General features: G+C 35.0%; 1 protein-coding gene across 1 annotated transcript in view; it reads right to left on the reverse strand.

Annotated features, from left to right (window-relative positions):
* Positions 1-27,673, reverse strand: part of DACH1 (dachshund family transcription factor 1) — a 414,137-nt gene that overhangs the window by 59,184 nt on the left and 327,280 nt on the right. The gene's annotated exons all lie outside the window — the stretch shown is intronic.

A 27,673-nucleotide genomic window follows, 5' to 3' on the forward strand; every position in this document is an offset into this window, starting at 1 on the left:
CAGGGGGGCTTCAGGCTGCAGGTGCCTACTGTTGCAGCCCACCTAGATGTGCTCTCTCCTTGGGGTCTGCAACGGTGTTATGGGCTTTTCCAGCCGCCAGGGGTGGGATCATTTATATTTGTCGCTCCATTGCTGTCGGCACCCACCGAATCTCACTTGTCCTCTATGGGTCGCAGGAGAGCTATTGGCATCTTCTACAGTCTGTGGTTAGTACACCTAGCTATGCTGCTTTTGCCCTGGGGTCTTCCAGCCTTGTGGCTGGCGACTGGGTGCCTTCTACTGGTGCTGTGCAGAGGCTTTCCCTAAGGCTGCTGTGAGCCTGTAGGGTTTCCCCCTAGGCTACTAAGCTGGGTCTCTGGAACTCTCTCCAGCCCCAGTCCTCTCCAAGATCTCCGGCAATCCCTAGTCTCACGGGGCAGGCAACGGCAGCTGGGGGTCGCCCCGCCCTCTGGGCTTCTCTCCGGGCCTCTCCCGGGAGCCCTGAATGCTGGGCGTGGCCCCTCTGCTAATGGCAGACAGAGAGTTTTGTCTGCTGCCTGGCGGAACTCCGGCGCTTCCCCTCCGGGTCGCAGAACCGGCCTTTGAAAGTTCCCCCCGCCCCGGTCCTCTCCAAGATCTCTGGCAATCTCTAGCCCCACGGGGCGGGCAACGGCAGCTGGGGGTCACCCCGCCCTCTGGGATTCTCTCTGGGCCTCTCCCGGAGCCGTGAATGCTCGGCGTGGCCCCTCTGCTAACGGCACACAGAGAGTTTTGTCTGCTGCCCGGGCGGAGCTCCGGCGCTTCCCCTCCGGGTCGCAGAACCGGCCTTTGAAAGTTCCCCCAGCCCCGGTCCTCTCCGAGATCTCCGGCAATCCAGGTTCCTCAATTTAAAAACAACTAGCAGGTTGAATGAGACAAATTCTAGTATCATTCAAATCTAAAATTTCATAGTCTCTATTATTTCTTATAAAAATTCATAAAAACTAGTTAAGTGGAGATGTCACCTATATATTGACTGGAAAGTGCTAATGCATCAGTTTGGAATCAGAATTTCAATATCTTCTTAATTACAAATTCCAAGAGTTATGGATGTCTATATAACATCTGAAAAAGCAGGAGTCACACAAACACAACAGTTCAGAGCAAGCTATTGATTACTTAGGCTTACAAACTCCATTTTACAAGCATTCTTTAATTACTTTGCTTCATTTTATCAAATTAGGAAATAGTTCAACCATCTATAAGACAGGCATTCCCAATACCTGGGATGGAAAATCAGATGCCTTGATGGGTGCATCTTTCTAGGAATAAAATAAGCACTTTTGAAAGCTGCTTTAACTAGAGTACAACTTTTTTTTTAAGTACTCCACATCCCAGGGGACTAGTATTTAAGCCAGTTCTCAACAGAGTTCTTCCCATTTTAAAATTCCTAAGAGAGACTGGTTATTAACTTTAAGGTATTCTTGTATTTTAATTCAGTTACAGGGAGCTACAGTGGTTTTCTACAGGAAAATAGAAGATGACATGCTACAATACTACAATCGAACAAATGATTTCATCTTTTGACCAAAAAAAACCTAACGATGAACATTTTAATAATTCTATAATAAATATAATGACAATTATAACAAGATATAATCAATAAACATCATTTAGAAAATAATGGACAATATAAAGAGAAAGCAGAAATGGAAGATAAGAAATATTCTTAAAAGTCCAAAATCAATAAAGTATGAAAAAATATTTCATTCTTCTCATCACTTCATCTCATGATTCTACTTATATTTTAAGTAACTTATCAATAAGTGAGCATCAGTAAGATTGATGCCTCTGTGAGACAAGCTTTTTCCCTCCAATCTTATCACACATAGCAATTGAGCAGGATATCCTAAGGAACAATGTTGTTTAAAAAAATAATGGGCCTCTACTTTTAAAATGTTTTCTTTCCTGTTAATAAAATCTAACTCAGTTGTTATTTTCATAACTAATCCCTTATATTCTCTTTTGAGTTCTTGTGTGTATGTGTGTCTTTGTCTCTCATGTCTTTTATTACATCATAAATTCCAAGTAGAAAAATACTCACTCACTTTTAGAAAACCACACATTCCAAGGGGATTCACATTTATTCATCTTTATGTGAAGCAGATAGCAACATTAAAATGGAAAATTCTCCATGTTTAATGTTTACAATAGATCTGGAAGTTTGCAAGAAGACTTTACATTTCTATACTGGCAAAGTGAAAAAAAAAAGTTGACAGAAATTCTTGAGAATATAGTACTTTCTATACAGATGTAAATAATTATTTATAAAAATATGAAGTTTTCTTTGTCATTTTGATAAATTTCCATCACAACTGTATATAAAGTTATATTTATTGGTGTTTTTATAAACTCATCAGCTACATTACTCAACTGGAGCACAGGCATAAATAATCTAAAAAGTTAAGGATTGGTGTTTAAAAAAATTTGAAACTTATATCCAGACATAAAATATAGTCATTTAAATTGAGTTCAATCATAACCTCAATTCTGGCTCATTCCTCCTCTAGGAACTCTGGCTTTAATTTGGCAATAGAAACTAATAATAAAGTTGAATAATGTGATCCCAGAATGTAATTTTAAGTCTGAAAATGGTCATGTAAATTTTTTTCTTTCCATTTTTCATCTCACAAAATAAGGAATTCCAAAATATCACATGAAAATTTATTTGCGTGACTTTCATGTATCTATTTCAATTCTTATTATTATCCAGCAGTATCATGGAATAGTTCTATTTCCTATATTTAATTTTAAGTGCATTTTTCAAATTCTGGATTTAAAATTACTTCAGAAATTTTTGTAAAATTGTTACCATAACGTGATGTTGCTATCGTAAAATGAAAAGCAAACCAGCCTAAATTCAGAAAGTATGAGAGAAAGTCCTGCCTCTACCAAGTATTAGCAAATAATAGAGCAAAGACTCCATCTTTTATACTCTGTGAGACTCACTTATTTATTAAAAAGCTGATTACAAACTCAAAGGACAACAGCTTAAATCCATTTAGATTATGTATATGAAAGTGCTTTGTATAATATAAAATGCTAATAAATATAAACCATTAATAATTAACAAATAACTTACTCTATTACAAATTTCCTTTTGTAAACTTAGCTTCAATATGCCATGGGGAGAATTCCGGTCTTGTACCATAAGTCTGTGGTTTCTATATTATTTCTCTCTAATGAGGCTTGTGATGATGAAGTATCATGTTGATAATAAAATTATCACTAGATATTATTATGGTTGCCTTATACAAACTAACCCTGCATTAGTTCAGTGAACAGTTAAAATTAACTATGATAGAAAAAACTTGAGAAAGGGCAAAAGGATATGAACTAGTTTATCAATTTCTCTTTAGGCAGCAGGACCTAGAGGAAATGGACAAGTTGACTTACACAAAAAAGAAAACAGTACGTATTTTATAGAAATAGACTGTAAGGAGCACAAAAACACTTCAGGACTAGCCCCGTTGCGCAGTGGTTAAGTTCACATGCTCTGCTTCTGCAGCCCCCGGTTTGCAGGTTTGGATCCCGGGTGCAGACCTATACATTGTTCATCATTCACACTGCGGAGGCATCCCACATACAAAATAGAGGAAGACTGGCACAGATGTTGGCTCGTGGACAATCTTCCTCACCGCCAAAAAAAAAGAAAGAAAGAAAAAAGAAACCCACATCAGAGGTTCCTTCGGTATGCTTGAAGCAGTATTAGAACTCTGGATTAGAACTGGATTCAAGTTTGAGTGGCCAAAGGAAAAGATTTAACATGAGAAGGAGATCATTGTAAGTGCATGTTTGGCAGGATGCTGGAAGTATGCTAAAAAATACATCAATCTCACAGTTTTGCCTAATTAATGCATAAAGTATTCATTAAGCACCTATGTAACTATCATCTTTATCAGTAGTTCTTAACTTTTGGGTAGTTCACCTTTGAGATGCTGATGAAAGATAGGGACCACTCCATAAAGGAAGAAATAGGATATGTAGTCTCAGCTCCCTAATACAGAGTAAGCACTTAGTAATGTTTGTTGAAAGAATATGTGAATGAGACAAAGTGAGGCAAAAGCTGGAGGAGTACAGTATGCAGAAATAAGAAGGATATAGTCTCTTGCTTACCCTGAGGTCATTCCACATCCACGATAGTAAAACTAAAAATACCCTCTTTTGGAAAACCACTCTATTGATTACAAGGCAATTTCACAGACATTATCTTGGGTTAGGAGGAAGCTCTAGGAAGAAGATTAAAAAAAATGCATGCAATTATAATCTCAATAAGGTTATGTGCCAAAAGATGGATTCAAATGGCACCAAGTGTTTATTTAGAAAAAGGAGAGATTATATTTAGATGATGCAAGTTGAGAGCTGAGTGAGGAAAAATGAAATCTTGATGGCAAGGTACATTAGAAATGGGCATTCAATACTGGGAAAGATTTAAACAGGGGAAGGTCAATGGGTTGTGTGAGGAAACCAGGCAGGGATAACAGTTCAAGGAAAGCAGGGATCCTAAGTACCCTGATGAAACTTCGTGTATTTATTTTATTTATTTTTTTATTGTTTCTTTTTTTCTGAGGAAGATTAGCCCTGAGCTAACATCTGACAATCCTCCTCTTTTCTGAGGAAGACTGACTCTGAGCTAACATCCGTGCCCATCTTCTTCTACTTTATATGTGGGACACCTACCACAGCATGTCTTGCCATTTGGCGTGATGTCCACACGCGGGATCCGAACCGGCGAACCCCGGGCCACGGAATCAGAACATGCGCATTTAACCACTGCACCACTGGGCCGGCCCTAAAACTTTGCATTTTTAAGGGGAAATCCTATTTTCTACTATTATTCTCAAAAGCGAGTCTTTAATTTCTGGCTATTCTGCATTTGTCTTTCAAAAATCTATATATGGAGAAAACTCTAAACCGAGCTGTGTGTTAATATTTCCAAACGTGGCCTTTACAGCAAACTCATCACTATCTTTGGCAACTAGAAGATGGAATCAAAGTACTCAGATATCTGTAAATAGATCTTCTTCCTCTCACAACTTGGAATTTCTTGGCAAAAATGGAATGGTACCAAGCATTAAACAGACACATACACACACACATGCACACACACACACTGATTTAACTTTTAAACATTTTGGGTGGCTTTCACCCCTGCTTGTTTCTTAAAGTCATAAGTCACAAGTGTTTATGAAAGAGCTGGCGTAGCTTATGCTGAAAAGATCCACTTAATTGACCTTTCTGTCTTTTCCATGACCCCGTAGGTTTAACCTCACTGCTGATACTGCAAGTGGATATGGGAAAGCATTTATTGAAAGCTACATAACAGACCCGCTTATATTTCCTAGGTTGATGTTTTGCATATCTGCACAGTAGGGCCATTAAGGGTTCTAAGAGCACAACGGAAATAATCATAACATTTGTTTTTAGATGACTGACTCAGGACATGTACACCAGGCTTTATATAGAAACTGTTTTTGTTTTATTAAGGGACTGTTTGCCTGTTAGTGATAACATCATTAAAAATAAATGAAAGGGGGCTGGTAAAATGCTTCCCAAAAGCAGAAACCTAATTAAAGGTGATATGCCTGCTACGAGGCTTTTTCCAGGACTCAGAAATAGAACAAGGTTAGTTCTTTCTTATTTTATAAGGCCCAAAGAAGACCTCACAGTAAAACATCACTTCTGATTTAATTTTCTATTTCTGTATACTTTAATAATCTACTTTACAGTCTGCGATTGCCCATAGAAAGTGAACTAGTTTTGTTCCTGCAGACAGCTTCTTCATCATGTCATACTGCGTGAAAAGAAAATCTGATGGTTCGGCTCAAACAAAAAAGGCACTCTCCTTTTAAAGCAAATTGTATAGGTTGCAATCTATACAGTAATAGTTGTTGAAATAATGCACACACAAACGTTTCAGAGTCTTAAAAGGCCACTTTTGAGAGCCTGAGTTAATGGTAAAAAACATTTCCAAATCATGGTTTATAATTCAGAAGAAAAAAAAGAAAGTAGACCCTTTCATTTTAAGGGGTGGAGTTACTCTAATTTCACGGATGGTGGAAAAAGCAGGAAACTGCATTCCCTTGATAACTCTGCCCTTATTGTGCTGTGACCTTGGCCAATTTACTTAAATTTACATCTGCCAAAAATGAGTTTCTGAAATGTGCTTTGAGAATTTTCAGGGGGTGGGGGGAAGGAGTTGTCACATAAATCCAAGGCCTTTTCAAAATTAATATTACTTTAGAAATAAAGAGAAATTGAAGGGAAACACCAGGCGCCTTTACACTGTGCCATAGCTTGATGTCCTGGTCTCTTCTTGTCATCTCTGCACGGTTCTGTTTCATTTATGAGTCTCTGAACTGAAAACGAATCGTATTGCTAAGAGAATAAAACAGAACGATTCCCAAATTATTCCCCTATAAAATTATTCCCCTACAAAATAGCTCTGGCAATGTGGATTATCCAAACTCTGATTTGCACATGGGTTTTAGACTAAAATTACCGTGGAATTATAAAAAGTGGGGAATATCTTTGGAAATCACTTGGTATAAATTCTTCATTTTTCAGATGAAACAATTCCAAAAGTGATTGACCCAAAATTTTCAAACCCAAGTCTGCAAATTCTCGTTTCTTTTTCACTAAAAGTTATACCCATGTTCTACCCAGGCAATTCAGAGGAAACACAGGGGAAGAAAGACATTTTGAATGATTCCAAGGATACGCATACCCGCAAACATACACACATATATGATAATTGGTGAAAGTGAAACTTGGCAGGATATTTAATAAATATTAAGGGATTTTAGAAGTGAAAATGATAATGTGATTGTGATTTAAGGAAAAGAGTCTTTATCATTACTACACACTGAAAATAAATAAAGGAAAATATTGACCTAGTAAATAAAATACGTTTGGGATTGGCTTTAAAGTTCTTTGAAGGAGAGGAGTTGGATGGGGAAACTTCTGAAAGAAGTCTAGGCTTGAGATGATCATTGTCAAACCTGAATATGGGTAGGTATATAGGGGGGTTCATTACCGTATTCTAATTTTATGCTTGTTTGAAATTTTCTATAATAAAAAGTTTTTAACGTAAAAATAATGCTACTCAGTAAAAATTCTATTAGCTCATGCTTCTTTCAAAAAGTCAGAGGCATTGGTATAATGATGATGATGATCATCATCAAAATAACTAGCATATACTGAGTGCTTTCTATATATGCAAAACAATGTACTAAGCACTTTGCATGCATTAACTTATTTAATCCTTACAATACTTCTGTTAGATTATTACTAATGTTATACTCATTTTACACATGAGTAGACAGAGGTAAAAATAAGTTGATTAACTTGCCAAGATAACTCAGCTAGTAAGGAAAGGGGCCAAATTCAAACTCAAGTTATCTTGCTCCAGAACCGATGTTCTTTAAACACCCAAGGGGTAAAATATATATTATCTACAAGAATTTTAAAAATGTATTGAATATATGTGTTCAAATATGTACAAGAAACACACACTTCAAAAAATAAAATTTTATAATTATTTTATCTCCGAGCAGAAAGAAAACAGACATTTCTATTTGACTCTTCATGCTTAATCAAGGCTTGATTTACTTCTTAAAACCCAGCCAACGGTTATCCTAAGCAGCCAAGAGTCCCCCAAATTGACTACTACTACTGTCACACTTATGATTATTCATTTTGGAAGCAAAGATATCTATCTTAGAAATGAAACTCCAAATTCTCCCCACATGAGATGAGAGAGAATTCCAACCGTGAGTGTAATAGACATTTAATATCAACTAGAACTTACGTAGCCCACACAGGCATCTCCCCGCAAATTTCTCCACTCTACACCTTTACAAATGCCAACCATACTAACAAGGTCCATACTTTCCTCGTGAGAAATATTTAACCACAAAAGTATTGCTTTTGAATGGACACACGCATATCATTGGGTAAACAAACAAGGGCTACTTAAAGATTCTTAAGACAACAAAATGATCATCCAAGAGATTCACTTCAGTAGGAGCAGGTCCCTTGCCTGACTCTTTTATCAACTACAATTAAACCCTGCACATTGCCACAAATTGTCTCCTGCACTTGTTCTAATTTAACTTCTCCTGAATTTCCTCCCTGTGTAACCCTAGCCATGAAATTGCCTCACTTTCCACCAGAGAACTTTAATGTAAGTCTGGTAATTTCCTAAGCATAATCACTCCTTCCAAGCCACAGCTTTGTTTTAATAATTCCCCGCGCTCCCACCTCCCCATGCAACAATCTCTTGAGACAGAGAGCATGGCATGCAACTGTGAAAAGTCTCCTGAAGTGATGCCTCACAGCTCTATACCTTCAGCTTCACTGTCTTGAAACAATTAATTTTTCCCCTTCCAGCCATAACAACCAATTACTAATACATCTTACCAGGACTATTTCAAATGGTCAAATTCATTGAAAATTATGATCAAACAAATTTCTTCACAGGTTTATTCTTTAAGTGTGTTTAACATAAAAACCTGTGAGGGAAGGAGCTCTGTCCATCTTATTTACCTGTGTTACTTCAGTGTCTGACATGTAACACATTTTTATTATTGAGTGGTTGAATGTCTGCTTTAATTTATTTCCCAAACTAGTTAACTTGTTAAGCCTTTCGTTGCTATGGTAATAAAGATAAATTTTAGCTGAGGTTACTTTACATTTTAAATTAGTTGAGTCTGAATGAACGACAAGGTGTATAATAAATGGTTTCAGTTTGGGTTGTCTTTTTAGAAACGTGAATCTAGCACATAAAAATTATTTATAATATTAATAATTCTAAATTTTAAAATTCCAATTTTTAAAAATTGATTAAATATATTTGTGGCTACCCGGTGCAGGAAAGGGACTAGTGAGTATGTGTATAAAACAGTAGGATTTGATTCATCTATGGAAAAATGCCATTGGCTGCTCAGGGCAAGAGTAGCTTTGCCAGGACAGAGAGTGTCTGTGCAAAGGATGACAAGCATCCTGTCAGGAATATTATAGAAACTATTCCCCAGACAATAATAGGAGGTTAAACTAAGTGACCTTTATATCCCTTCACCTATTGAGATTTTATGACTTCTTCCTTTAAAACTGACTGCTTTCTCATACGCTCATATAAAAATGCAAAGGAGAGCACTAATTTTTAGGATTTAGGGAAATATAAAAAGTTAAGAGTGTATGTTTATGTCATTGTCAGCATTCTTCTCTTGGCGAGAAGGGGATTCTTGAACAGCACAGCTGCTCTCTTGCAACTCTCAGAGCATAAAAACATAATGCAAATTCCTGGACTTTTACTGTATATAAGTTTTTAAAAATTGATTTCCAATTTATAACTGCTTGTTCTTTGTAGCAAAGAAAAAAGATGACATTGTCAGATTCATAAAATTGTTGTTACTAGCTTTTTAATGTGCTATATTTAAGAAAAATATAACTGTTGGCGCAAAAAAAATGTCAAAAGATTGAATACAGAAATGAGAAATCTTACTTAAGTTTTCCTACTTGTAATTTTACCTACTTGTAATATTAATTTGAAAAACTAATTGTTTGGAATTTTTTAATTACTTTAAAAATTCAAATTTAAAAAAACCCATCAAGCACTTTTTTTCCATTAAAGTATTTCCTGTTATCTTCTGCTTTATATTCTACATGTCTCATAGCATGGATGCCTTGGATTCATTCTGAGGAATTTCATTTTTAGATCATGAAGAATTAATGCATTCAAATTAGAAGACATAGCATAGATCAAGCATCTTAGCTGGAAAGAGAACATATTTTAGGGGAACTGAGGAACAGCTGTGTAGATGAGACCCAACAAGTGTGAGGAGAGTGACTAATGTAGACATTACAAAAATAAGGGGGCCAGATGTGGTTGACCTCTTGTAGGTCTGCACATGAAGTTGCGGCCTGCAACGCTCAGGAGCAGGTTGGATATGGCTGATCATCTAGCAGAAATGGCACTCCTGTCTAGTCATGTATGTCTCAGGAGAATGTAGAACTATTTTATCCTATGTGACCATGTGACTGTTCATTCCCCTGGCATGTTCAATTCAAATCAAGCTAAGATTATTGCTACTTGATATCTTCTTGTATATTTCTTTATTGTTTGTCTCCTCTAATGACAATGTAAGCTTCTTTCTTAAAAAATTATTTTATTGAGGGCATATTGGCTTGTAACGTTGTATACCTTTCAGGTGTACATTATTATATGTCAGTTTCTGTATCGACTGCATTGTGCTCACCACCAATAGTCTAGTTTTTCTCCATCACCATACATATATTTCCCTTTACCCCTTTCGCCCTCTCCCCACCCCTTTTCCTCTCTGGTAACCACTAATCCATTCTTCTTATCCATGTGTTTGTTTCAATGCAACATTCTGAAGAACAAAATCCCTCTCTGTATTTATGGCCATTGTTCCCCCTGCACCTTAAAAGATGACTTGCACCTACTAGGCTCTCAAGAAACATGTGCAGAGTGAATAAATATATGTTTAAAAAGGATATCGAAATGAAATAAATTAATTTCTCAAGCTACTTCTGTGCATTTAGTTTCAGAAATATCAAATTTACAAACATAAATATTAATCAAAGAATCTTCTAAATAGCACATTAAGAAAGATTTAGATAAATTATATTACTATAGATAAAATAACCCTATTAGATCAAATGTATTTGAAAGAAACACAAGAAAAGCATATCATATGTATGTATATGTGTATACAAATGGCTGTAGACACAAACACACATAGTTATTTAAGTTCATAAGTATATATGTATCTCTATAGGTATATAGGTATGCAGAACTCTTCTATAGTCATTCAATAACTATTCTATGTTTAGATTATTAATTTACTTTAAAACCTATCACCAAAAGCTTTAGGCAAATACATAATAAGTTTATTATTTGACATAATAAATTATCTTTCATTACTTATTCCTTCTCCCCATATAGTAAGATTTCACAAGAATGCAAAATCCAGGTAGAACCTGGAAGATTTACTATTGCTTTCTCTTTTAGCCCATATACTTTAAGATTAACAAATTATAAGTAGGATATACATTGAAAGACAATTTCATAAGTAACTTAATACTGACTGAAAATCTGAAAGCAATTAAAGTATCCAACTTTATTAGAAAGTGCATGTTTGAACAAGCAAACAAAACATGCAGGTTTTACTCCTACACTCTCTCAATAAACACGAAAAACTCACATTGCCTTTTGATGTTATTTTCCATTAGAAACTTAAAGAAATACCATGACAAAGAGAACAGCGAAAAACAGTATATTTATATACATTTTCAAACTCACACATAGCTTTAAATTCTAATATGTCCTCCACATACCTTGGCCCGGGACAGTAGTCATGGGAGAAAATTTATACTGGGGTCTTTCTCTTTTAGTTGGGAATCATGACAAATATACTGTCCTCATTGTTTCTCTTATAATCTATTCTAAACTTTGTTCTTTAACTTTTTTTTTATAGCATACAAACTCTCCATGGAGCTTTGAATATAGTGCTTAGTATAACAATAGCTTCAAAAGTGTTATGATACTCTTAAGGAAGTTGTTATTTCCTTCACTAGCAAAATTATTTTCACAACTGTTAAATTTAATCATAAATTCCATAAGAGAGCTTTTAGGAAACCAAATTAACCCTGAAATATGAATACATTTTATTTTGCCAATTGGTTCAGCTAGCACTCTTAACAAAGATAAGAACATAAGAATATCAGAGCAAGTAAGGATATTTAATTCATTCTTGGACTTCCTGGTGGAGGAGAAATCCAGGTTCAGAATGCAGAATGATCAGCATAAAAGCCTTATGGCATGACTAAAACCTCGAACTATGGAGAGAAGAAGTAATTTTGAAGAAAAAGCTAATTTATTTTCTCAAACCATATGTCAAGGTTCTAAACCCTCCTTCCACTTTAGATTCAGTCTTTCAAATGTTAATATGTTTTTCTCTGTCATCTAGTTATTGTTAACAATTAAACATAAAAATCATTATCTATAATGTTCACTGAAATCTCTTCATCCTAATAGTCCCACATTGCCCTGATAGGCAAAGAAATGAGGCTACATTGAAAGACGTTTTCCTAGTGAGTTCATGCCAGTCCTAGTAATCACCATCCTGTTTTCCAAGAAATTCTTTTACAGAATGATTTTAGAACCTCCCTCAGGGTCATCGTCAAGGTGTTCCTTACACTGTATGTGAAATGTGCCTGTATATTTTTCTCAAAAAATCATAATTGCATTAGCTTGTTTACTCATTGATCACCTCTCTTGTCTGTGGACCAGCAAGTTCAGCTGTAAATTTAGTCCAAATACCTTAGAACATAATTCACGTGGCCTGAATTCATTTAGAATAGTCAAGACTTTTCTTCCCATCTCTTCACCTGTCTTGGGCTTCATCTTTCTCGGGCTCTCATGATGCTTATTCTCGCTATTTTTATTTTCTCTTAGAAAGATAATGAAAACAAAAGAATAACATTGTATCTTTGTATCTCTTCAGATGCAACTATATATACTTAAAGAGAGATTGTGCTAAAAATTATGTCATTACTTGATTACCTGACAATCTGAGTTAATCTTCATCCTGAACATGGAGTTTCAAAATTGGAGCAGAAGAATTGGTTTCCGCTTTCTCTACGTTTTTCAATCTGGATTCTAGATTCTGCATTTCCAAAAATTACTGATGATACTGAGTAAGTCCTTCTCTTGTCTCAAGTTTACTACATAATTAGGATATCACTCCTGCAACTGTGCCCTCTCTTTATAGATTTTTGCCCTCTTTGCTGAATAATTCTAATTGCATATTGCATTTTGTAATATATTTATTCTAATCTAAGGAAGAAAATCTCCCCTGATACTATCCTTCCCTCCAATTACTGTCTCAGTTTTCTATATCCTTTTTCAAGGGTTTCTATACTCTCTGTAACCTCACAGTCTTCCCATAATTTAATCTCGAACCCACTCTAGCCAGTTTTTTATTCCTCTCCTATAAAACTATGTTTATCAAAATTAACTGTGTCATCCATATTGCCAAATCTGAGAGTCAATTCTCAGACTTCCCCATGCTTGATTTATCAGCAGCCCTTGACATGTTGGTTATTCCTTCGTTCTTGAAACTCTTTCTTCACTTGGTTTCCAGGACACCATGCTTACTTCTTCACCCAAAACCTCGGTGACAGCTTCTTCTTAGTCTCTTTATTGCTTTTCTTTTTTATCTAATCTTTTCAAGCTCAAAACATTACAGGGTACCTTCTGACCCTTTCTCTTTGCTATACACATTTCCTCATGATCTCATTCAGACCCATGCCTTTAAATACCATCTATATGCTGATGGCTCCAAAATTTATATCTTTAGTGCAGACCTTGTGCCTGAACTGCCCTCATCTTTGGACTCACATCTCCACTGGGATATCTAATAGACATCTTGAAACTCACATGTCCAAAAAACGAACACTTAATTACCCAATTCCACAGCTGCTCCTTCTATCATCTTGTTAATCTCAGTCCCATTCCATTCCTTTTCTTCTGAGAGTCAACTAAAATGATGAACATGTAGTGTTTCATTCTAGTTCATATAGCTACAGATAATATAGAGATATATAGAGCTAGACATATCCATATTTGTGGGTAAGCTAAGTGACATTTAACATATTTGGGGGTTAAATTTACATAAATGGTATTCTACTGTTAATATCTTTTTACAAGTTTTATGTTTCTGAGACTTATCTAAGTTGGTTCATATAGATCTATTTATTCTTTCGAAGTTCTGTACGGAATTACATTATACAACTATGCTATATTTTGTTATTTATTCATTTCTCCATTCAGTTGGTTCCAAACTGTTTGCTGTTATAAAGAATTTTTCAGTAAAATGCTTTTATTTTTATCTGTGTACTAGACCTTTGAATGTATTAATTTATATGATTCTCACAAAACATCATATTATCTTTGTTCACCATAAACGAAACTGAATTTTAAGGAGAAGGAGTAATTTTCCTAAGGTCCCACAGTTAGTCAAAGACAGAGCCAGAACTGAAATCGCATTTATGTCATTTCGTCACTCAGGGTTTTTTCTTACTGTACTACCTCATCTGGGTCTAAATCCCATGAAACTCTTGTAGGAATAATGCTGACAGTAACAGGGAACAATGAAAAAGGCCCATTATCACCCTTAATTCAGTGAGAAGTCTAGAAAATCATGAGTGGGCAATGAGAGCATGTGAGTATGGATGAAATGTGAGTATAGTAGTGGCAGCTTATTTAGAAAACTACAATTTAAAACCTTGTTATCAACTGATTAGGCACTCCAGTTCTAGAGATATTGACAAGAAATTCACAGGAATTGGTTACTATAAACTGTGGAACAAGGAAGAAGTAGATGTTAAACAGAAGATCTCAGTTTGCATGCTTGAGAGTCAGGAAAACGTAGTGACATTAAGTAAATTGGGGAAATTAGAAAGAAGATCCTCTGGGACCAACAAGGTATAGGATGGAGAGAATATAAGTGCTTGATGATGTTCCCATTAAGATGAAGATTTGTTTTACTTACCAAAGACTTTGAGCCAAGAATTCCTACTTGCTTTCTAAATAAGAAAAAGATTGAGAAACAAAAAAACAAATGGAAAGAAGAAAAGGAACAATCGTTGTCTAGAGACAAATCTAGAATTGCTATGATTGCGTTCTCTTTTTTCCCTTGCCTCCCATGCACAAGCTATTTAGCTCTCAACTAGAGATTGAAAAGCCAGCAATCACTGAAACCAGTTTTTAGCATCAGCAGAAGGAGTACAATAAAGCACATCAAACTAGGAGGTTAAACAAACAAAAACTAAGTATCAATTTGTCTTTACTGATCTGCTCTGGCCTTGGGCCCTGCTTCTAGTAATTGCATTCCTGTCTTGCTTCCCTACAGGATTTATTTCTAATACTATAACTGGAGCCCATCCCATACCAGAACCTGTGCCTTGGTGCCATACTCAATATATTGGTTTCCCTTGGCCTGTAGTTCTTATGTTTTCCATCTCAGCATTTCTATTTTTGGAGATACAACCCAGAACCCAATTCTCTACAGTCAAGTGTCCCCCAATTCATTCAGACATCACTTGTTTTTTGGAACTTTACTTTTCCCTACCACTTACAGACCTTCACTTGCTACCTATCACCTGCCAGAACTTTCTTGCCACCCATCTGCTTGGGCATCCTGTCTATTGCCTAGCCTTCTTTGCATCATGTTCCTCATAGGTATAGATTCTTTGAAGTTGGAGTACTATGATTTTGCTTGGTTTACCACATGAATTAACAACCATCCATTATGTAGAGAGAGAAAAAATATTGGAATAGAGGAAGAAGCTCTGGAGAGACAGGAGGAAAACTAACATAGAAGAAAAGAAAAATACCAAAACAGAGAGGAGAAAGTCAAATGTTAACTATGAGGATGGAGTAAAGACTGCTGAAGTTGGCAGGAAACATAAATATTTGGTCTACTAGACCCAGAAAGTCCAAAGATTGGATAATTTTGTTCTCTGACAAACTTTTCTTGTATCCCAAAGTGTAAATAAACTTAATCTAATGCTATCAGATCCTGATCATATCAAAATCCTGTATGAATGTTAATGTTTTCATGTGTGAATTGGCCATAAAGAATTACATAGAACAACTTGAAATATAATTTCAAATGTATCCACATATGCCAAAATGTTGTGTTTCTGAATTGATTCCTATATGCCTTTTGTTGTTTCAATTATAAAAACTCAATTTAAGAAACCCACAAAAGAATCGTTATGCCTTTAAGGAAAAACTAGAAAGGTAATCTTTTTTTTTTTTAAGGATTATACATCTTAACAAAAACAGAGACATAGATGCTTTGGAAAATAAAGTCAGATAGCAATTAGTGGAAATAGCTAGGCTTAAATTCAACAAAAATATAAGAAATAGAACACTGCAAAGAAATATGCACAGACTTAGAAGCATATACAGTAATTGGAACCATCTGCTAACAAATACAGGTAGTACAAGACCTGTTTCAAAGACTAAATTAGACTCATTTGTTATTAGCAGTAGATATTTGCATTCAATTAATGTGCTAAAATCCTTTAAAAGTATGCTCTCTTAAGTGGGTTAAACATGCTCATTGTAATCTTGTTTATACTAATAATTGGCTTAGCAAATCTTTTCTTTATATCTAGTACAAAGGTAAACTTTATCAAACCCAAGCTAAATTATCATAAATTCCATATTAGCAGAAACCAAATTAATGAGGTTTGATTGTACCGAGAAAATTGCTTTTGCCATTTGCTTATTTTAATCTGCTCTATATAATAACAAAAATTTCAAGTGATAGAAGCGGTAGATAATTCAGTATCTGCAAAAATATTAGTGGAAGCAAGGCAAACTTTCAGAAAGTCTCATTTAGTGTTATATTTATTTGTTTAGGTTCAGCGTGTAATATAATGTTAAGTATATTACCGTACCATGCTATTATGGAACAGATGTTAAATGCAATGTAAAAATGTCAGGGGTAAATGATTGATGATCCTCTTTGCCATTTCAAAGTAAACTATGATTATTTATATGCTCTGGACATTGCTTGAAAGCATCATATTAAATCTAAACAATTGATCCATTTTCAAGGGTTTTTCTATAATGTATTATTTATGTTTTTTATTCTTTTGTGAAAATACCCTAGTATATGTAAGTATTTAGATTCTCAAGTGCTCCACCCAGTCCATATGGTAGATTTGTTCTCTGTGTAATACTTACTTTTTCCCTCTAGGCCCATATGGCAAGTCCATAGGCTGCCCAGGCCCCTCTGTCCTCCACAGGGGCCATATGGCAAGTTCACTGAGCACTCATTTACCTTGTATTAATATTTTATCTGCCTCAGACAGAAAAAGAGATCAGTTTAAGTAAAGTCAGCCCCTGAAAATGGTTTAGCCATATAATCAATACTGAGTGTCAATGTGGTATGAGATATGGGTTCTGTTATTTCATTTATATTAAAAATAGCAAATCCATTTGAATAATTTATCAAATAATTTCATAAGCTCTTTTGATCACTTGATATACATTGACAGCATACTGTTTAATTATGCTAATCATCTGGACAGTATTAACACATGATAGTATAAGCTTATAAAGTTTAGAGCTGTTTTAAACATATAGGCTTTGATATATCCTAAAAGATAAGACGGAATCTAAATTATAATCTATATTACCATAGTAATTGTTCTAAAATTAATTCATCGTTATAACATTTGCAGCTATAGCCTAAACTTTTGCTGTCAACTTAAAGTGATTAACTCTTAGCACTTTATTTACAATTACAATTTATATAAAAAATATGGAATAAATTAAAATGCTACATTTTGGCAGCTTCTACTGCCACTACAAATTCATATAAAGTTACCAAATGAATGGATTTCATGGGGTAATTTATCTTACTGTAAATTCGTTCAGTTGAAGTGTTACTAGTTTTATAACTTTGTTAACTTTTAAGCTATAGATATCATCTCTATGTTTTCTTTTTAACACCTGATAGTATTGATATATATATGGATATGATAACATATTTCATAATCAAATTACTATTCCAAGCACTTAACAACTGTTCAAGAATGTGCACAAAAACATGCATATCCTTTATGCTAGACACAGTTATCTGTGTACATTTCTTTCATCTCCTTCAATAAAAAGATACTTGCCTCATTTGTAAAAACATCTTGACTATTAATAACCAGAACTCAATTATTCGAAATGAACAAAAACGACAATGCAGCCCACCACACTTACAGCGATTTATTTTTGTTAGACCTCAGAATTCTTGTCAGCTTATGTATAAAATCTAATGTGAGAATGTTCAGAAGAGGGAGTTCATGCTTTGATGCTTGGTTCTTTCCTTAATACATATACAGTGTTTTCTTCCTGGACATGTCTTTTAATCAGTCAATGCTTTCTCCACAAAACAATTATGAATAGTTGTCTTTTTTTCATTTTATTTCACAGAATGCACATATCCTATTATCCTGTTTTGCCCACATTTCCTCTGAGTCCCCGTATCTGTAATCATAGTTGTTGTGATCTCTGTCCAGAATACACTTGCCAGGCCAATGTAAATTCCGAGTTCATATCACATAGGTGATGTGGAACAGATTCTGAAGTCATTTGAAATTTTAAAATGATAATATTGAAATAAAAATGTTAATGTGTTTAGGTTTGTCACCTATAAGTGCAACTAAAGCCATAATTAAAATATAGAGACAACGTCAGGATCTCTGACAGCTTATTTTAGGCTTGTATATATAGAAACATATTTTAATGAAAATATAAAAGTTTAATTTTATGCACTGAATATTTTCACGGAGTCAGCACTTTGCTATTTTGTGATAACATGTTAAAATTAATGGGATGTCTTAACTAAGTTCTTTCTGCATATATACATATAAAAAAGGGAAAGCTCCAAACCTGACTTCATAAATAACATTCAGTGTGATTTTGTTAAAGTTTCGATGTGTGGATTTGTATTTGAAATCCTCAGAAGGTTACAGGGTGCAACCCTCCAACAATATCTCTGAGTCTTCAGGGACAAAATCCCATTATGTGGAGTTCAGTGAAGGGGGTAAACACCACCATAAAGAAATACAAATTGCACATATTTCCCATTTAGCTCGTGTCACCAAAGTTCACCATTTAGAATTCTAACCAGTTAGGACTTATTCTTGGAGGTCAAGTACCTTGTGAACCTTGTCATCTCATTGATGACATCATATCCCATCCATCAATTCTTTCAGGAGCACACTTGCCATCTGCTCAGCACACGTTGTAATAACTTATTAGACAAATTCACAGGGTAACAATCTGTACAATGACACTGTTATCTTAATGCTGGCACATACTGAGATAACAACCACTGTTTCTCTGTCAGAGCACAATGATTCTGCCCTCGAACTTTAAAAAAAAAGTTAGGAGCCCATTTAAACTCCTTAAGTCTTATGGAAACTATCAGGATATGGGCAGAAGCATTTTTCTCCATTGTAGGATCACAAACAAAACTCTCCTCACAAGAAATCATTCCAAAGGACGATCCCCACTTAGAATTTTTTGTTTCATGAGGGAATCAGATAAATAAGAAGTATACCAGAGTATCCTGTAGAAACTTAAAAATAATAACATTCATAATCACCAAGCAACAAAATCCGGTATCTCCTTTCTATTTTCTAAAATAATATAATTAAAATAATTTCCCAGCCTGTTCCAGATGACTACAATCTCCCTTATTTTGTTTTCTAAAGGCACTTAATTAGCAGAAAGAGTCTCAAACATCTAGCTGACACTGCATACCTGCAACTCTAATAGGTCCTTCAGAAAAACCAAGGACAGTGTCTAGGATCACATACCTGTATTTTAGCAGCTTTTTTATTTGCAGCATAGAATTATCGGGCCTGTTTAACCTAGCAACTATCAAAGGCCTTGTGACTCGACGAAGTCCGGCACAACAGTCTCTCTATCTCTTAGCTTTAAAAATTACATATTTTTAGAGAAGATGGCATTTATTTTGCATTACATGGAATTCATCCTCTGTTCCTTCTTTTGGCTTGTCATTTATTCCAGCTTACACTGTGATCAACATTGTACTAAAATAAAGTCAAGTACAACAGCCGCTCCCTGCCCATCAAAACGCACAGACGTCTGCCAAGCACTTGTAACAGCTGGTGTTACATTAATTAGTTTAAACTATTTATTTCATCCATCTCCAGAGCAGATTGAGCAAAAACATTAGAGATTATTCTAGCATCTGTAAGTGCCCTGCAAACATTAACCAAGGAAAGTTAGAATATTCATCAGTATCATATATACACAAATATCTATTTATATTTATTTACATGATTTAAGAGTCTGAACAGTCATTATAAATATGAGAGTAAACTCTACCATATACTTAGTAAGGAGATGTCTTATTAAGTGTCTTTACAAATATAAGTTTTCAACTTTTGTTCATTTTTGTGTCCACAAAGTTTCTCACTTTAAAAATTATCACTAGAAAGAGATAATAATTCCTGGCAGCATGGGCCATTAAACAATATATGACAGGGACTGGGTGACTCAGTGGATTAGTCACAGATTTTATGGCCACTGTTGGAATCCTGCCCTAACTACAGTGATCAAAACACTGTTATCAAATGGTTGTAAAAATCTCAATTAAAATTACTTCTATGGCCTCCATTGGTTCTTTGCAAACTACATCCCATAACATGAATCTACATGTCATTGACAAAATTAACTCAACTGCTACTTTTTGGCTTAAGAGAATTTAGAAATTAACTATCTAACTGAGTCTTCAAGTAATGGTTGTCAACAGGGGTTTGATTATAAATGTGCGTCCATTAAACACCTGTCAGTCTATCTTTTTTGTAGGGCTTCTAGATTTTCAAGACGATATTACCTTTTGCCATGTCTCTTCTTGAAACCAAATACATATGGATTAAATTAACATGAAATGTATCTGCTTACAAAAAGTAAAAACATTCCAAAATACCTGAAGACTAATTCACCAGAGTAGTGGTGGAGAACAATCAGGACTTAAAATTTTTTGTAGAATATCAAAATAGCTCTATGTGAACTCCCTCAAGGTTGATGATTCCCAAAGCAATCTGTTTTACTCCACCAAAAGCAATGCCATGAATATAATTTGACACATGACTTAATCAACTAAAGGCAAACAAAAGGTCTACATGATAAATAGCAAACAAACATTTAGGAAATAAATAATCTGATCTTCAGTGAGGAAAAATAATAAGGAGTAGAGGGCATTAGGGAAAACAATACTGTATACCTTGGCAAAAGTTTTCTGGGTAAACACAGCCAGAAGTCCTGAAGTACTACTCGTTATTCCTAGAGTTAAAAGCTTTTGCTGTTTTAACCTTACTCATAGGTCAAAAATCAATCTCTATAAAGCAAATTAATTTTACTCCTTGGCTCTTTATTTCCCTATACCAAATGCACAAGAAAATTAGTACAACAAAAATTCAGTGTAATATAATTCTATGTGGAGGTATCTCAGATTGAAATAACCCAGATATTGAATTTTGAGACCAAGGAAGCTATGATAAAATGCATCCATATGCTAACGCTGCCTATCCTCTATGTTCGCGTTTACTCTGTCTTATATCTAAAAGGATTTAGCTTGGTCACCTCCCTTGGTTTATGAGCAATTTAATCATCAATATGTGACTGTTATGGACTGAATTGTATCTCCCCAAAATTTGTCTGATGAAGCCCTAATCTCCAATGTGACTGTATTTTGAGATAGGGCCTTTAAGGAGGCAATTAAGGTTAAATGAGGTCTTAAGAGTGGGGTCCTGAAGAGGAAGAGGCGCCAGGGATGCCAGCACACAAAGTGAAGTGCCAGGCCATGTGAAGACACAGTGCGAAGGAGGTGTCTTCAAGCTAGGGAGAGGGGCCTCAGGAAAAACCAAAACTGCCATGCCTTGATTTGGGACTTCTGGCCTCTAGAACTTTGAGAAAATAGAATTCTGTTGTTTAAGCCACCCAGTTTTTGTTTTTTTGTTCTAGCAGCCCTAGGAAACTAATACAGGGACCCAGAGCACCAACACTGAAAACTGTCATCTAGTGAGGTACCTGTATCTCACAATTCTCCTACAGTGCTCCCTAATTTAAGATCACTTAAAATACTATTTCGTTTGTTCCTTACAGCAAGTTTGTCAGGTATGAGATTATTTCCCGTGATTTCAGCAGTGAGAAGTCTGGGCTGGGAGTGTTGAACTATCTTGCACTAAAGCAAAACACAGTTAAGTTGGAATGGGAGTCTTGTACCCAGATTTCTGACGCAAGGTCCGAGTTATCAACACTCTGTCCTAGTCCACGTGTATTCCAACTTTTCGTGAAAACAATCAATTTTCAATTTTTACAATCTTTAGATCTCTGAAAGATGAAAGGCTGACAAAGGTGACGGGAGTAAAATAATTTAGGGAAAAAGTTCAGAAGATACAAAATCATATTTCAGATCAGAGGTAGGCAAACTATGGACTGTAGGCTGAATCTAGCCCACCACCAGTTTTTGTAGAGCCTGCGAGCAGATGATGGTTTTTTCATTTTGAAATGATTGAAAAAAAAAATAAAAAGAGAAATAATATTTTGTGACACCTAAAAATTATATGAAATTCAAATTTCAATGTCCATAAAGTTTCATTGGACCAAAGCCACAATCCTTCATTTATATATAATCTATGGCTGCTTTCTCGCTACAAAGCGGAGTTAAGTAGTGTAACAGAGACCACATGGCCCCAAAAGCCTGAAATATTTGCTATCTGGCCCTTTACAGAGAAAGTTTGCTGACTCCTGTTTTATACAATAGGATTAGTAGCATCCTTTATTATAATTGTTTCAAATAGTGTAACTCTGGTTTTTCCAGGGAGCCTATTTAAGCTGTAACAAATTTATAGAGTATCACTAATGAGCTGATAGTGTCCTTTCAATTAGCTCTAACCTATATTTATGATGCTGTTCTATGGGGGAAAAGGGTGTTGCAACTTTCAAATAACTCACAAGTGAATTTTTGGAACATAACCTGTTGGTCAATTTGTGGCTACCTGTTTCAGAGATGATTAATGATAATGAAAGTTGATAGGAACAATAGTTACCCGTGTCTATACATTATTGAATTATTCTTACAACTTCTCCCTAAAGTAGGTATTTATTATTCCCATTTTTCACATCTGGAAAATGAGGATTAATGTAGCTAAGCAACCATCACAATTTAATAGCATACTCACTATGACATGGAGTGGCGTGGAGTGGAATCTAAGTTTCCCTGAATCTAGAGCTCATGCTCTCATTATGCCCTATTGCATAATGATTATGCAATCATTATGCTCTATTGTCTACAGTAATTTTGCTTAGGTAAATATTATTTCTGTTCATATTTTAATATTTTTATTAACAAGCTGTTTTAAAAATAATATAAGTACAGAACAATGAATTTTAAAATTTTCATTAAAGAAATACCAATTACATTCACCATTGATAAAAGCAATACTTCTGAAGACTATAACTTTTTACCACTAACGTTTCAGATAATTTATTGTTCAAATGTTTGGGTCCTAACCAACATAGAATACATGTATGTGCAGGATTACACATTTGAACAGGCATTGATATAGCCCTAAACAAGCAGATTTATATGGCCACCGCATCACCATTACTTATCTCTTCTAATATTTCCGTGTAAGAAAAGGATTTTAGCAATAAATTGAAATAAAGCCAAACGTAGTATAAGGCAGTATAGGGAGAAAAGGCTCTAGAAGAGGCCAAACTTGGTTTTCTTCCTGATTATGCCATTCTCAAACTCTCAGTCTCCGACAATCTATTAATCCTTTCTAAACCTCAATTTCCTCACCATTAGAATAGAGATAAAATGGTACCAGCTTCAGAAGATTATTGTAAGGATTAAGTTTGATAATGCCATGCTCTTGCCACCAATCACAACCTCATGGGGATGAAGGAACAAATTGATTCATAGGGTTTTTGTAAAATAGCTCATTGCAATTATTTCAGACTACCAGGTTGGAAGACACAGTAAGTTGATGCTTATACTCAAAACTGTGAACACGAGTTTAGGAAAGGTGAAATAAAAAAGACTTTTGAGGGAAAATTAAAGGAGATAATCATATATAAGTTCAAAAGGACAAGTTAACAGGGTTCTGGGAATCTAGCTGAATATGAAAAAAGAAAATGTGAACAAATTACATAGGTATATAATCAATTATAACAAAAATAACTAGTTTAAATGCAGAAAGTAAAGATTGGACTACATACACAGAAAAACTATGTTAAACAACTATATATAATATCAGAGAATAGTTCATCCAAAGGAGATAGTTGCATTTAAAAGGAAATTTGGCTAACAATAGGAGAATTTGTCTCTGATATCAGGAAGCATATAAAACTACAGAGATCTACACACTTGGAGAAAGTAAGGAGGGAAATTCAAAATCAACATTAACATAATGTTAGTTCTAACAATATCATAACATTAAGGCAGTTAGGTAAGGAATTAAATTGGCAGGCAGATATATAGACAAAAATGCTATTTGTAGATGTGTATCTGTACATACTATATTTCCCACTTGTAAAGCATACATACATTTAAGTTAATTCGCTTCCAAGCTCCAGGCTCTATGGGCCCAGAGAACACGTCTGTCTTAGTCATTATGTTAAATGAATGGCACCATAATTAAAAGCATGGACTCTGGAGCCAAACTGCTGGGACTCAATTCCCAGACCTGTCTGTTATCTAGTAGTCACATGACCTTAGGTTCTGCCTTGTTATCCTCATCTGTAAAATGGAGATCATAATAGTAATGCAGCTGTCTCAAAAGTTGCCATGAGGCAGTTATTGTACGTCTAAGTATTTAGAATAGAGCTTGGCATATGGTGTGTGCTATGCAAACGTTTGCTGTGATTAGTAAATCTTTGTATGCAAATGGAGGGCAGGGATGACATTTTTCTTTCTGTTCCTTTCATAATGGATTATCTTTTTCCCGTATTAAATATATATGGATATGAATACGAATATATAGAATAGATGATAGACATAGATATCTGAATACCCATGGACTTATTATAGCTCTTAATCTCATTAAAATTTGATACAAGTTCAATGGGAGTTAAAAATATTAAACCTATTTTAAAACACATTTTAAAGTCACCTCTTGAAAAAAAAGTAAATGATAATCTTTTAATCTTTCAAACTCAAGGAAAACTGTTGTTCGTATATGCTCTCTGCTAAGCAGACACACAACAATTGTTGACATTCTGAAGCCATAATCCATCATTTTCATCTCTTCATGGTTGACTCCTCGTGTCTTTTCTTCACCCAGAAAGTTAAGTAATCATCTGATGCCAAAGTATCAGATAAAAAGGCCAAATAACACAGGGGGTTAGCTTCTGGAGGATACGTCACCTCACTTCCCCCTCAAACGGCCTTCAGAAGAGCCTCACACTTACACTGAACAGTCTACTAAGCTACCATACTGTCCTTACTAATAATAATCAAATCTATGTAAGACATAAAAAATACATATTAATACTTTAATTTCAAGACAGCCTGAAGTTCACCTTTTCTTCTCATGTCAAAAGTCATTGTTTTGTAGGTATTTATAGCACAATAGAGTTTGTCACGTGACATTTCCAGGAAGCTGCAAACTACTACAGGTTAACAACCAAAACCAAATTGTTCTACTATGTGGAAAAATCGGGATTGCTCTAAATAACTGATGGAATATAAAGCATATTGACCAAAGAATTTTAGTAAATATATACAGTATTCATAAGCAGGGTAATTTCAAGCTTTGATAACATAAATGATGATTTGTTTCACAGGCAGCATTCTTTACAAAGCAGGTGGGTATGAGAACACTCCGGGAGACGTCCTGGGAGCTTTTCTAGACTGTTACCTCCACATTGAAAGAGGAATGTCAGAAGCACCTGGAGAGCAGGGGCGAGGTCTGTGGATTGCAATTCAAAAACGTGCTTCAAGTTCCCTTACCGCCCTTCCCATGGCTTGCCCGCATTCGCACCCTTTGAGAATCACTCACTATTTTGATGAGAGTACTACTTTAGCCCCCAATAATGCATCACGTTGCTTTTAAAACGGAAGCTCCAACACAAACATACTGATTTCTTATAATTTACCAAATAAATACATAAGATCTTTACCTTATTAATTGAATTTCATTGTAATCTCTTTTTCACGGCACAGTACCCTTAAAAGATTAGTAATAACCACATTTTCATTATTCTTTTATTCTGCCATGAAATAACTTGCTCTGGTATGGTGTTTAACCCATTTTGACATTCATACAGATGAAAAGTTAATTCCAAAGGTGGAATGGATTTTCTTCTAAAACTGTATACTATTTCACTTTCTGATGGAATTGTCTTCTGACCTGAAATTCTTCTTTCTCTTATACCGAAAAGTTAATTGTTAAACTTTGCTACGAAACCCATTGTTCTTGCTGAAGTCACTTTGCTTATCTCTCCTACTGTAAGGACACCAAATCCTAAAAGCTGGCAAGAATGCATATGTTTATTTCACCATTGCTCTGCAATTACTGAATGCCACTTAATTATAGCAACAGATGCTGGAGTGTAGGAACCAGAAAAATCAAACGCCTCATTTCCAGGTTATTTTTTTCCATTGCTTCTGCCAACAGCAGATGTGTGAGCCCCTTGTGCTCTGGCGTAAATACTTATCAAATCCTAACAGGTCACCTATGTCACAAACAACATTTCAGATGCAACTGTTTCACCTGATAATAGGCTCTGAAAATAAAACTGTGAGCTGTAAATACAATGTATTCAGAATGAAATGCCATAATGTGAAATTGCTTTTTCTCCAGCTACAACTGAAGTCCTTGACAGTTTTTGGCAGTGATAAATCACCCTCCCATTAATTGTCTTCTCTCTCATTGTGAGGTGAGCTGCTAAAAGGGGCAGTCAACAAAAATGACTTAAAGGACAAATTTTGGCAAAAAGACAATGAAGAAATCTGTCATTGCTCAGCCTCCAGTAAACTGTCATGAAACAATCAAAATATATGTAGCTGAAGTGTTTATGTCTTTGTTAGGAAGATTATAGAATGATAAGTTTACTGTTGGAAGAGAGGAAGGAGCCAGAGAAACTTAAATTGTGGATCCTTGACACCCTCTTCCAAGTGATTTTTCTCCTACAAGACACATTACTGTCTCTTAGATTTGAACAGTTTTCTCATTTATTCCGAGTCACTCTGACCTAGAATAAATGAAAAGCCCCCCAATGTGTGATTACAACTTATAAAATCTTGTTAATGTAATTTTCAATTGAGTGTAAATTTAATTTTTAAAAATTAATTTCAGAAATTCTCAAGTAACATTTTGCCATAAAAAGGGAAAAGAACTCAAACAATTCTACATCCAAAAGTGTGTTTGCCATCAGTAGACAATTTAATATTATCATATGCAGTATGACAAAATTATATGTTACTACAGTGCCTGTCAAATGCATCATTTACATTTTAGTTTATATTCAGCAGTAGTAACTACAGACGCATACAAACTGGACCCATTGCTTTTCTTACATTAAAAATGCTCACTTTTTCTTCATGTAATTAATGTATTGCTTAAACTGCTGAATCTTAAGTCTAATTGAACAAGAACTCTAAATCTAAACTGCACCATTTTCTGGAATGTACCCAGTCAATCCTCTTCAAATGTCAACAACATATTTGAAAGAGATACAGAGGACCACAATTACTACACAGGTAAAATAATTCAAATAAAGCAAAAACTGTAAGAGGAAAGCATGCTTTCAGGAAGCCTAATGGGATACAATCTAATGTCCTGAAGCACGATTGGTATAGTATTATGTCAACAATTTTTTTCTAGAAGAATTTGAAAGAACTTTAAAAATAATTTATGGGTATTTGAATTAATACAGGAAATCACTGAGTCAGTAACTCTAAAAGGAATGGTTCAATATATCAACAAAGTGTTTTTGCTAATAGATAAGTGTCTCTGGTTTGCATTAAATGGCGTGAGATAAAGAAGTGGTATTTTGGTGCTTCAACACTGAAAC

This window comes from Equus asinus, chromosome 11 (assembly GCF_041296235.1).
Source record: "Equus asinus isolate D_3611 breed Donkey chromosome 11, EquAss-T2T_v2, whole genome shotgun sequence".
Taxonomy (NCBI): domain Eukaryota; kingdom Metazoa; phylum Chordata; class Mammalia; order Perissodactyla; family Equidae; genus Equus; species Equus asinus.